At 49.4% G+C, this 11,590-nt stretch overlaps 1 protein-coding gene across 3 annotated transcripts in view; it reads right to left on the bottom strand.

The window, feature by feature from the left end:
- Positions 1-8,314, bottom strand: part of NRF1 (nuclear respiratory factor 1) — a 76,695-nt gene extending 68,381 nt beyond the window's left edge. For 2 of the 3 annotated variants that reach the window (XM_053257456.1, XM_053257457.1), the window contains exon 1: positions 8,182-8,314. The gene's annotated coding sequence lies outside the window, so the exon portion shown is untranslated. Of the gene's footprint in view, positions 1-4,250; positions 7,318-8,181 lie in introns of those variants that run through there. The other variant, XM_053257458.1, reaches the window with a different exon arrangement.
- Positions 8,315-11,590: the final 3,276 nt, after the last annotated feature.

Raw genomic sequence — 11,590 nt, forward strand, 5'->3', positions numbered from 1 at the left:
AGATGAGCCTTGGGCCTGATCCAGCAGGACCACTCACACTCAGTTTGGCCTGTTACCATAAGAATATAAGAACAGACCTGCTGGATCAGGCCCAAGGCCCATGCAGTTCAGGATCCTGTTTCCCACAGTGGCCCACTTGCCTCTGGGGAGCCCACAGGCAAGAGGTATGTGCATGCCCACTCCCCTGCAACTGGTATTGAGAGGCATCTTGCCTCTGAGGCTGGAGGTGACCTAAAGCCCTCAGATGCGTAGCCATCGATAGACCTGTCCTCCATGAATCTGTCTAAGGCTCTTTTAAACCGTACCTGGATCAGCACAACCAATGCTAATTCTAATCCAGGGTTGCACAACTTTGGCCCTTCAGATGTTTTTAAGACTACAACCTTTCTACTACTACTACTACTACTACTACTACTACTACAATTACTTGAATATTGCTTTTCAATAGAAAAATAAATAATACACAAGATGGTTCCCTGCCTCTAAAGGGCTCACAATCGAAAAAAGAACTATAAAGTAGACACCAACAGCCGCCACTGGAGAGACGCTGTGCTAGGGTTAGATAGGGCCAGTTGCTCCCCCGCTGCTAAATAGAATGTCACCACTTTCAAAAACTCCCATAATCTTGAGCCACAGTAGCCAAAGGTGAGGGGTGATGGGAGCACCTTCAGGAGGGCCGAAGTTGTACAGCCCTGCTCTAAGCCAGATGTCATGCTTCCACTTCACAGTGAGCATTTTCCGGCAGCTCAGCTATGCAAGAGGGAGCCAGGTGCCAATCAAGGGCTACATAAACACTTCTCACGACAAAAACAAGCCAGCTATGAGGGGTGAGGCCCCTGGAAGCATTAAGCTGCTTCAGTTCTCTGAGTGTGTCTGCAATGCTACAGCCTCTTCCCAAAATATCACATCAATGGGCTTGACATTTTCGAAGCATAGTCCCCTCCAGAAGCTTATTTTAAAAGCAAGGCAGAGCTCTGTAGGAAAAAAGCAGCCTGAGCTGCTAGTCAAAAGGAGAGAGGAATACAAAGTAGCTCTTTGTTTTAAATAACTTAACAGCAAAATGCCTGCTGAAGATTGGCATGGGAGAAGAGCCTCATTAGCAAACGCCTGGGGCTGTTTGGTTTTGACTCAGGGCAGTAACACAATTTCCACGAATTCTGCCACCCCTCAAAGAAAAGGACAGGCATGTCCCACATATTTGCACATCCTGACCCCAGGAGTGGCAGTCAGACAGTGAGTTGGAAGCAATGGGTGAAAGAAGCCCAGCCGGTCTCTCTTATCACATCAGGACACTGAAGTTGAGGGGCGAGGCTCAAGTAAAGGGCATTGGGTACTCTTGATATACGTGTGTATTTTCAAAGTATGCAAGACATGGATTTGAGTAATTAAACTCAGCTAACACCTGAACTTAAAAGGAGTTGTCCAACACCAAGGGTATTTTAAAATGTGAATGAATGCAAAAGACTAAGAGGAAGTAGTACTCTTGCTGGACAACATCAAAAGCCAGAGTGGTGACCCAGGACAGAACACACAAGCCCTGGCCTCAAAAATCAGAGGCACACAGGCTGTCCTCACCAGTGTTCCCTCTAACAGGGATTCCCAGAGGTTGTTGACTACAATTCCCAGAATCCCCAAGAGAAGCATTGCAGTGGGGGATTCTGGGAGTTGTAGTCAACAACCTCTGGGGATCCTTGTTAGAGGGAACACTGGTCCTCACTACTTCCAAAATTGTGCCAGATCTCACACTTTGGTGGCCTATTAGAGTTTTGAAGACAAAGATACGATTACAGCTCTGGTAAAGAATTCCTCTGTGGCAGTTAAGAGATTCTTATATCCACACACCTGAGTGGGATTTGGAACTAGTGTGGTATAGTGGTTAAAGTGTCAGACTAGGCTTTAGGATACCCAAGTTCAAATCCCCCCCTCAGTTATGAAACTTACTTGGATGACTTTGGGCCATCTTCTCTCAGCCTAAACCACCTTACAGGATTGTCATGAGGGTAAAATGAGAAAGATACAGACACACACATCCTCCTCCAAGTTCATTGGAAGATGGGTGGGATGGAATAATTAATAATAATGATGATGATGGATCCAGCATGTCTCCTCTCCACTGCATTAATGTCTTGCTTGCCAGCTGTCACTCACCTCCACACTGGTAAAAGTGAGCAAGACACACTACTCTGCAAGAAGACTCACAATTCCTTTACATATTCAAAAGTGTAAGGGCTCTTTTGCACACAACATGTTTTTAAATGCAATACCTAAGACAGTGAGATATGTGAGTAACTTTGTGATGACAAATAAATCAAACACATGCCATCATGAGGAAGTCAGGACTGGCTGCAGCCCCTGGTTAAATTTACTTTTAGTAGCAAACTCAAAGTTTGCTATGGATTAAAGTGTTAAAAAGCTTTAAGTGGCACCCTCTGCTTATCACTATGCATGCAGTCCCAATTGATTCTCCAGTGAGAAAAACACTAAAATCTCTGTATAAACACACAAACTACTACCAGAAGGTTATTCAGCCAAGAAACTACCAACTACTAATGACACTTGTTATAAGGAAAGGACACGTTTGGAATTGGACCGAGCATTTAACATGCCAGCACAGTCTATCTCAACTGTCAGACAATGTTCAGGAAGGCCATAGATTAGTGGCAGACCGCATGCTTTGCATGCTGAATATCCCATGTTCAATCCTTGGCAGCTCTGGTTAAAGGATCTCAGGCAGTAGAGAAAGGGAAGGGCCTGCCTGAGATCTGGGAGAGCTGTCAGAGTAGACCAGGGCTGCATAACTTTGGCCCTCCTGCAGATGTTGGCCTATAATTCCCCATCATTGGATTACCGGCTAATTGTGGGAGTTGTAGTCCAACAACACATGGGAGGGCTGAAGTTGTGCAGCCTTGGAGCTGACAATAACTGAGCTAGGAGGACCACCAAGGCAGCTTCATGTGTTCAGGAGTCCATTGCAGAGTACAGAGCTGAAGCAATCCCTGGACTCTATTTAATGCACAGGTTCTTATATGTATAGTGGATTCAAGGTTGTGTTGCCCTGCCTTGCCCTTTCCACGGCTATCCCCGCACCAGCATAAAATGCCATGCTGGTGTACCACACTCTGACCTGGTCTCACCAATGGAAGAGGGAACAGTGGCTTCGGTTGCCTGCTAACAAGTATTTGCAGAAGTAAAACTAAAACACAAAGCAGAACCACCCATTTGCCACAAAGGGAGATGGGGATAAGACAGAAGGACTAGGGTTGGCTCAAGCAAGAGTAAGACAAAGTATAGCCCCTCCAGCTAACATACTCAAGGAGACAGGCCATAACAGATGAAAGAAGAAGCTGAAGAGATTAAAAGATTAGACGGTGAAAAGAAATCATCTCCCTGGGTTCTGAAAACAGGGCCTGTAAAACAATGCTTCTGCTATTATGATGAAAGCAGGGAGGCAGCCTTTTGACTTGCACACATTTCTCCTACAACTCAGTCAGATATTCCTTTTCCAGCTTAACAAAATTATCTCCAATAATTATTATAAGTCTCCCCCCCCCCTCATCTGCTACAGAGTATTAGGAGCTTTGCTTTTGTTATGAAATCTTTATCTGAATTCCCCTCCTGCCACAAACAGCTTAGAATGGGATTAATAAAAATTGTTCCCCAGCCTCTGAATATAGTTATCCCCTAATGTGGACAGATACTTGCATTACAATCAGATGATTATTATTTATTGGTTACATTTGTATCGCGCCCCCTTCCAAGGAGCACAGAGCAAGAATTAGGCTCACAACCTTCCTGTGAGGTAGGTCAGGCAGAGACAGTGTCTTGCCCAAGACTAACCAGTGAGTGTTTTTAGCGGAGTGGGGATCTGAATGAAGGTTTCCCTTGTCCATGTTCACCACTATAGCACACTGTCTCTTTACTGACATAGCATTCACATTTTATACCAAGCACATCTGCTTCAAGTTAGAATAGTATCACTCACACATTTGCTTCTTTTTGCAAAATTCTGTCAATCAGTATTGGTTTTTTCTTCTTTTTTGAGGGAGGGAAGCAGTTTAAAAACAACTGAAATAACATGGAGCAGCGTGACAGAGTTAAATGAAAGCAACGCAGGCAGAAGGAGCACAGGAGGAGAACAGTGGAGTCATGACTCCTAAAGAGGCTACAATCCTAAAACCACTACAGAGCAGGGCTACAATCTTGCACACACTTGACCACATGTAAGCCCCACTGAATTCAAGAGGACTTACTTTCGAGTAAACATGCACAGGATTGCACTGCAAGGGCCACTTCAAAGACTTCCTATATAGCCACTTCCTTGTAGGAAATAGGTCATGCCTGCAGCAGCTCTGAGAAGGAAGAGACAGCAGATACAGGAGCTCCTCTCACGATGCAGTGAAGTCTTTAGAAACATGACCCATTTGTAATGTAACAAAACAGAAATGTTTATATGTTCCAGAATTCAATGAGACATTATGCTTCTTGTGGAAGCCACTGCATGCAGAATCACTGGAGCTGAACTGTGCTGCATCCACAGTCTAAACGACTTTCCTGCGTTACCAAAAAAACTCATTTAAAAACTGGTTGCTGACTCTCACAACTTCACTCTCAGCTAATGCATTGTGGGAGGTGGGGAAAGAGCTGCATTTCTAATGGGAGAAGAGCTGGCCTTGTGGTGGCAAGCATGAATTGCCCCCTTTGCTAAGCAGAGTCTGCCCTGGTTTCCATTTGAATGGGAGGCTGCATGTGAGCACTAAGATATTCCCCTTAGGGGATGAGGCCACTCTGGGAAGAACATCTTTATGCTTGCATGCAGAAGGTTCCAAGTTCCTTCCCTGGTATATCCAAGATAGGGCTGGGAGAGACCTGCAACTTCGGAGAAGCTGCTGCCAGTCTCTGTAGACAATACTAAGCTAGATGGAACAAAGGCCTGGCTAAGGCAACTTCCTATGTTCCTAAGAATCATTCTTTGTGCTTTAATGCAAAGTGCAAAGCAGGAGTTGTGAACAACTGACCCAGCTTTGTTGAAGCACAGACGGCTATGCCAGACAAAATGGAGTTTTAATCAAAGTGTCTTACATGAGGATATCCTGAATTTGATGTGCCTGTTTTCAGGAGCATTATTAACAACTACAACCAAAAAGTACTAAAAGTTTTTAGTACCAAAAAACCAGCTGTACTGCTTTGGAGTGATCTGCACAACAGCTATCACACACCTCTGCTCTTAAGCACATTGAAAACACAAAACTCCATTCAAATCAAAAGGACATTCCCACATAATGGAGTAGGACAACTAAGGGAACCAGGCACTGCCACCCACCCTCCTAGGGCATACTAGGCACCCTGCAACTCCACACAATTCACAACCTAGTCTGAATGAGATTAAAGCAATCCCACCACAGCCCATTTGTTGACATTCAAAAGGACAAGTAGTTCCTCTGTCCATTTACTCTGTTATAACAACTTTTGAGTCTTGCCTGATCCTAACAAACTTGTGCTTTGGAAAGGGGGAAGAAAAGCAAGGCCTCTCCCTCCTCCTACACAGTGCATTTCCATGAGCATCTATGACACATCTGATATAAAAAGGACAAAGATCTAAGGGCCAGCAGTCCCTCTAAGGTGTGCACATGTGCGCATGCTCCCAAGTTTTTTGATGTCCACTCAGTTAATTTTAGATCCTGCTCAGGCTGAATCAGGAAGGCCCCACTCTGAATATATGTGTGTACACACTGCTTTGATACTGCCATCCGGGGTGGGGTGGGGGGACTCATTCTGCACACAGATGGAAAAAAATAGACAGAACACTGCTAAGGGCTACTTTGATAAACCGAACTCCTACCTACTCAGTCACTGGATGGGTCAAAAAGAGAGAGGGTTTATAAGGAGATGGAATATTCCCTCTCAAGAGACCCTGACACCTCCAGTCCGGAGGTCTAGATCCAATGGACTTATGGAGCGCTTCAGCCTGTGCTGGTCCTTGCTGATCATATGACTGACAGAGACCAGTCCAGGCAGCTGAGAAGAGACTGTCATGAGGGCAGAGGGACTCACCTTTCCCAGGGCACCCAAGAGGAAAAGGAACACTTAACACCCTGGTTTGTGTTTGGGAAGCTACAAATGTCAAGCAATGGCAGTCTCTCTCCAATGCCCCTTGGGCAGAGCACAACAAGCTCTGCATTTCTGTCAAAAACAAGCAAAACCAGGTACCAACTCTGCTTCCCATAGGACTACCAGGTGAACCAAGAACTTAGCAGCCTTCTTATCCACCCAGTCCCAGCAATGCACCCAAGGGAAGAAATCAACCTGCAGATCAAGCTGTCTTTTAGGGCAGCTGCCAAGCATACCAGATGCCAGGGGCGTAATGAGGCTGGAGTGGGCCCAGAGACAAAATTTTAAAATGGGCCCCTCGCTGATACACACACACCCACTTCACATGTGACTTGCCTCTGGGGGGGCCCTCGAGGCGTGGGGGGCCCCAGGCAGCCGCCTCCCCTTGCCTAATGGTAGTTACACCCCTGCCAGATGCGATACCTGCCACCTTTCTCCAAACATACTACTAGACATTAGCTAAGATGAGGAGAATAAGCCAGGGCAAGCCCCAGCAGTGGGAAGAGTCCAAGAACACATCTATTCCCTTTTTACGAACGGAGGTTTGTTCTCTTCCTAACAAGAATCCTTGTTGCAGAGAGAGAGAATTCTGATCTTCAGACAAGCAGGGATGACTCCTCCCTCACCAGCAACCCTTAAAGTGGAGAGGGGGGCAGACAAGACAAGCTGAAGATAAAAGTAAAGGCACTGGGAAGAGAATGGGAAACTCCTCTATTGTTATCTAGAGATCCCTTCTGCACCATATAAAGGGTTCAGGATGCATTACGATATCTGTATAGAAAATTAAAGGCTGCAAGTTTGCATTCAAGCACAGGTTGGAAAGAACTAAAGGGGTTTCCCTCTCTTGTTGCTGTACAACGCCCCTTCCAACAGTCTGGGTCTGGCACCAAACCTGGTGTAGTGTAGCTGCAGCAAAGCAAGGGCCTGCACTTCCTCCCCCCTTCCCCCAAAGGCTGGAGCAAGCAACTTCCAGGGATTCCTAAATCCATGGAGACTAGGCAGGGTTCCAGCCCCACTGGAGCATATAGGGTGCCTTTCTCCAGAACCAGGGTTCCCTAGTCCTGGTTGGACTTCAGTGCCCATCATTCCCAGCCATAATGCCCTACTCTGGGAGCTGTAATCCAGCCACATCTGGAGACTCAAGGGTGGGGACCCCTGCCCCAGAACGGGGCACACTCCCCGCTTAGGGATGCCTTGTTACCTGGTGGCATTCTCTCCATCCCCTCCACATCCCCCAACCACCCACCCCCAGGCTCAAGGAATGGAGAAAGACCCTCATTTGCCCAGGAATAATGGGAATACTACTACTCATACACATATCTATATAACGCTTCTCAGCCAAAGTTCCTAAAGCAGTTTACTTAGAACTAAATAAAATAAAATAAAACTAATACTACTGCAGGTGAGCACTAGTAAAAGAAAAATTGGGGGAAAGGGACTCCCCTATTTAAACGAGGAAGGCTCTCCTCCTAGCCCCACGCCCTCCTGAAGATGTGTGTGTGGCGTTTTTTTTTTTTAAATAATAGCAGCAGCGGAAGGGCAGGGAGTAGACCTAATTTTGACACCGCCATGGGGGGCGGCGGCGGCGGCTGGAAAGGCGGGAACGGCCAGAGCGAGCGATCCCCGCGCGCGAGAGAGAGCACGCCCCCCTGTCTCCCCCCCCCCACCGCAAGGCAGGCGGAGGCCACCCTCCTCAGGCCGTGTCTGTCATGGGCGGGGGGGGTGCGGAGAAGAGACGAGGCAGCCCCATGCCCCCCCCCCCACCTTGAGGGGCAGCGGTGGGCCTCTCCCCCCTCCCTCCCCCCCCGTGGGGGCCTGTCATGGAGCCTCGCTCTCCCTCCCTCCCCTCCCTCCGCGGCCGGGCGCGGGGCCTAGCGCGGCGGCGGCCTGGGGCGTCGGGGCCCGGACAGCGCGCGCGCGGGGCGAGGCGTCCGAGGCGCCGGCGCGGGGGTGGGGGGAGGAGGAGGAGGAGGAGGGCGAGGCGGCGCGGGGCCCCCGCGTTGCTGCGGCTGCGCCGGGTCTGGGGCGAGCCGAGTGAGGAGCTGCTGGGAGATTGCGCGGTAGGACACTCACCTCAGAGCGGCTGCGCTGCAGCGGGCCTGCGCCGTGGAGCAGCCGCCGCGAAGGGAGTGAGTGAGAGCAGGAAGCAGCAGCGGGCGGCGGCAGTGCAGGGCGGACGACGCGGAAGGCGGCGGCCGCTGGCTGACCCGCCTCGCCGGAGGCCCGCGAGCGCGAGAGAGCGCCGCCCGTGGGCCGGCCTGGCTGAGGGAAACGGGCGCGGCGCTGGCGGGGGGAGGCGCGCCTGGGCACGGGCCTACGGAAGGAGGGCGGGCTGGCGGGCAGCGCTCGAGTCCGGCGGCGGCGGCGGGAGCAGCAGCAGCACCGCCACCACCAGGCCGAGGAGGGGGAGGGGAGGACGCACGGCGTGAGGGGAGCTGCCGCGCCGCCATGATGGGGAGGGCAGACGGCGCGGCCCGCTCGCTCTCTGGCCCACGGCGCGGCCGGCCTGCGAGCGTGGGGGGAACTGAGGCGTGGGACCGGGAGTGCTGCTGGGAGGGGAGCCGCATCGCCTCGGGGTCCGGGGAGCGGGCGGTGCAGACTTGCTGGGTGAGGTCACGCGGCATGTCGGGAAGGTCGTCTACGTACAACGCGCGGGACTGCCGGGCGCCATGTTGGGAAGGGCGCGGGCCCTGGGAGGGGGGAGGGAGGAGGCGCAGCAAGCGGGGAGCGCCATGTTGGGAAGGGGACGCTTGGGGCTTGGCTAGGCCCTGGCCGCCATGTTGGGGAGGGAGAGCCCCCCCTTGGGACGCTGGCCTGGGCGGGGAAAGTGTCGGGCGCGCTCTGGAGGAGGAGGAGGCGGCGGTGGACAGGAGGGTGCTTTCCCCCATGCCTGTCAGCGACTGCCGTATTCCCCCTCCCGAGTGAGAAAGCGGGAGATTGCGTAGAGCGAAAGCCTCTTTATGGCGGCGGCGGTGGCTGAGGATCATGGGAGTTGTAGTCCTCAAGGCTGGCCGCCCCTCTTTTAAACTGGTGTCCGTGTGAGGGAGGGAAAGATCCCACCAGACCACACATGGCCCCTCAAAAGAAAGCAAGGGGAGGCCCCCAAGGCCACGGGAGGGATCCTCGAGGCTTTAAAAGCGGCCTCTTGGCTCAGTTCATAAACAGAGAGGAGAACGAACAGTAGTAAAAAACTAGCTTTGAGTACCCCGCGTTGCTCGGGTTTAAGGTGCGAGTTTCTCTTTGTTATTGAAGCCATCTCCGTTTTGTGGACCTGCCTGTTGAATATAAACTATATGCTAAACATTCTCTAATAAAAGTCAATCTGTCTGTGCGAGGTGGTTGTTGGGGTTCCCTATGTTTCTCATAAGAGCAGCCCTGCTGGATCAGCCCCCCAAGGAGGCCCATCTAGGCCAGCATCCTGTTTCACACAGTGGCCCACCAGATGCCTCTGGGCAGCCCACAGGCAAGAGGGATGTGCATGCCCTCTCTCCTGCTGTTGCTCTCCTGCAACTGGTATTGACAGGCATCATGCCTCTGAAGCTGGAGGTGGCCCACAGCCACCAGACTAGTAGCCATTGATAGACCTCTCCTCCATGAAGTTATCCAAATGCCTCTTAAAGCCATCCAGGTTGTTGGCTGTCACGACATCTTGTGGCAGAGAATTCCACAAGTGGATTATGCATTGTGTGCAAAAGTACCTCTGTTTGCTGGTCCTCAATTTCCGGGCAATCAATTTCCTGGAATGACCCCTGGTTCTAGTGTAATGTGAGAGGGAGAAGAATTTCTCTCTATCCACTTTCTCCACACCATGCATGATTTTATAGACCTCTGTCATGTCTGCCCGCAGTCGTCTTTTTTTCTAAACTAAAAAGCCCCAGGTGTTGTAGCCTTGCCTCATAAGAAAGGTGCTCTAGGCCCCTGGTCATCTTGGTTGCCCTCTTCTGCACCTTTTCCAGTTCTATAATGTCCTTTTTTAGATGTGGTGACCAGAATTGTACACAGTACTCCAGGTGTGGCCATCATAATTTTGTATAAGGGCATTATAATATTAGCAATTTTATTTTCAATCCCCTTCGTAATGATCCCTAGCATGGAATTGGCCTTTTTCACAGCTGCTGCACACTAAGACGACACTTTCAACAAGCTGTCCACCACGGCCCCAAGATCTCTCTCCTGGTCAGTCATCGACAGCTCAGTTCCCAACAACTTATACTTGAATTTGGGGTTTTTCATCCCAATGTGCTTCACTTTACATTTGCCAACACTGAACCACATTTGCCATTTTGTTGCCCACTCACCCAGTTTGGCGAGATCCTTTTGGAGCTTCTCACAATCTGTTGTGGATTTCACTACCCGAAAAAGTTTGGTATCATCTGCAAATTTAAAAATATTGCTGCTTACCCTTGCTTCTAGATCATTTATGAATAAATTAAATAGCACCAGTCCCAGCACAGATCCCTGGGGGACCCCATTTCTTACTTCCCTCCATTGTGAAAACTCTCCATTTATAACTACCCTATGTTTCCTGTCCTTCAACCAGTTAGCACTCCACACATGTACTTGTCCCCTTATCCCATGACTGCTTAGTTTCCTCAAGAGTCTTTGATGAGGGACTTTGCAGAAAGCTTTTTGGAGGTCCAGGTATACTATCTCAACTGGATTACCTTGTTCCACACACTTGTTTACACTCTCAAAGAACTCCAAAATGTTTGTGAGGCAAGATTTACCTTTGCAGAAGCCATGCTGGTTCTCTCCCAGCAGGGCCTGGTCTTCTATGTGCTTTACAATCTTATCTTTGAGGATGCTTTCCATCAATTTGGAAGCTTATGGAATAAAGTTGTGAAAACCACTCAAGGCATTGCCAGAGATGTACTTTTACAGGTAGTATTGACTGATTTGGGGAAATGTGTCAAAAGAAAACAAGGTGTTAATGGGGAACCTGCTAACTTGAACAAAAATGGTGCAAAATATTAGATGAACCCCAAGAAATTCTCCGTAACCTGTTACAGGAAACAATTATATTAATGATATTTGATTTCTGTTTTGTAATTTTAAAAAAACCTTGTATTAAAAATGAGCATTTATTCATACACCACCATAAACATACATGGTACCATAGAGCAACAGACAGATCATAGATGATCACCACCTTAAGTTTCAACTTTTGGAAGAAAAGCAGTATAATACAAATAATAAACATAGGTTGCTGCCTTCTACTGAGTCAGACCCTTGGTCCAACTAGCTCAGGATTGTCTACACTGACTGGCAGCAGCTTCTCCAGGGTTTCAGTCAGGGACCTTTCCCAGGATTGCCTGCAGTGCAGGTGCACTTCCACTAAACAACAGACCCATGGAACTTCCACCATATGTTTTAACAGTGGTTAGTGGGCCAGGGCACAGGAGAGGAGGGAAGAAAAGTTGCAACTAAGGAAGGCAAGGGTGAGAAGGCATGAATGTGAGCCAATGCCAGTCCCACACAGAGC

The sequence above is a fragment of the Hemicordylus capensis genome, chromosome 5, assembly GCF_027244095.1.
Source record: "Hemicordylus capensis ecotype Gifberg chromosome 5, rHemCap1.1.pri, whole genome shotgun sequence".
NCBI classification, from domain to species: Eukaryota; Metazoa; Chordata; class Lepidosauria; order Squamata; family Cordylidae; genus Hemicordylus; species Hemicordylus capensis.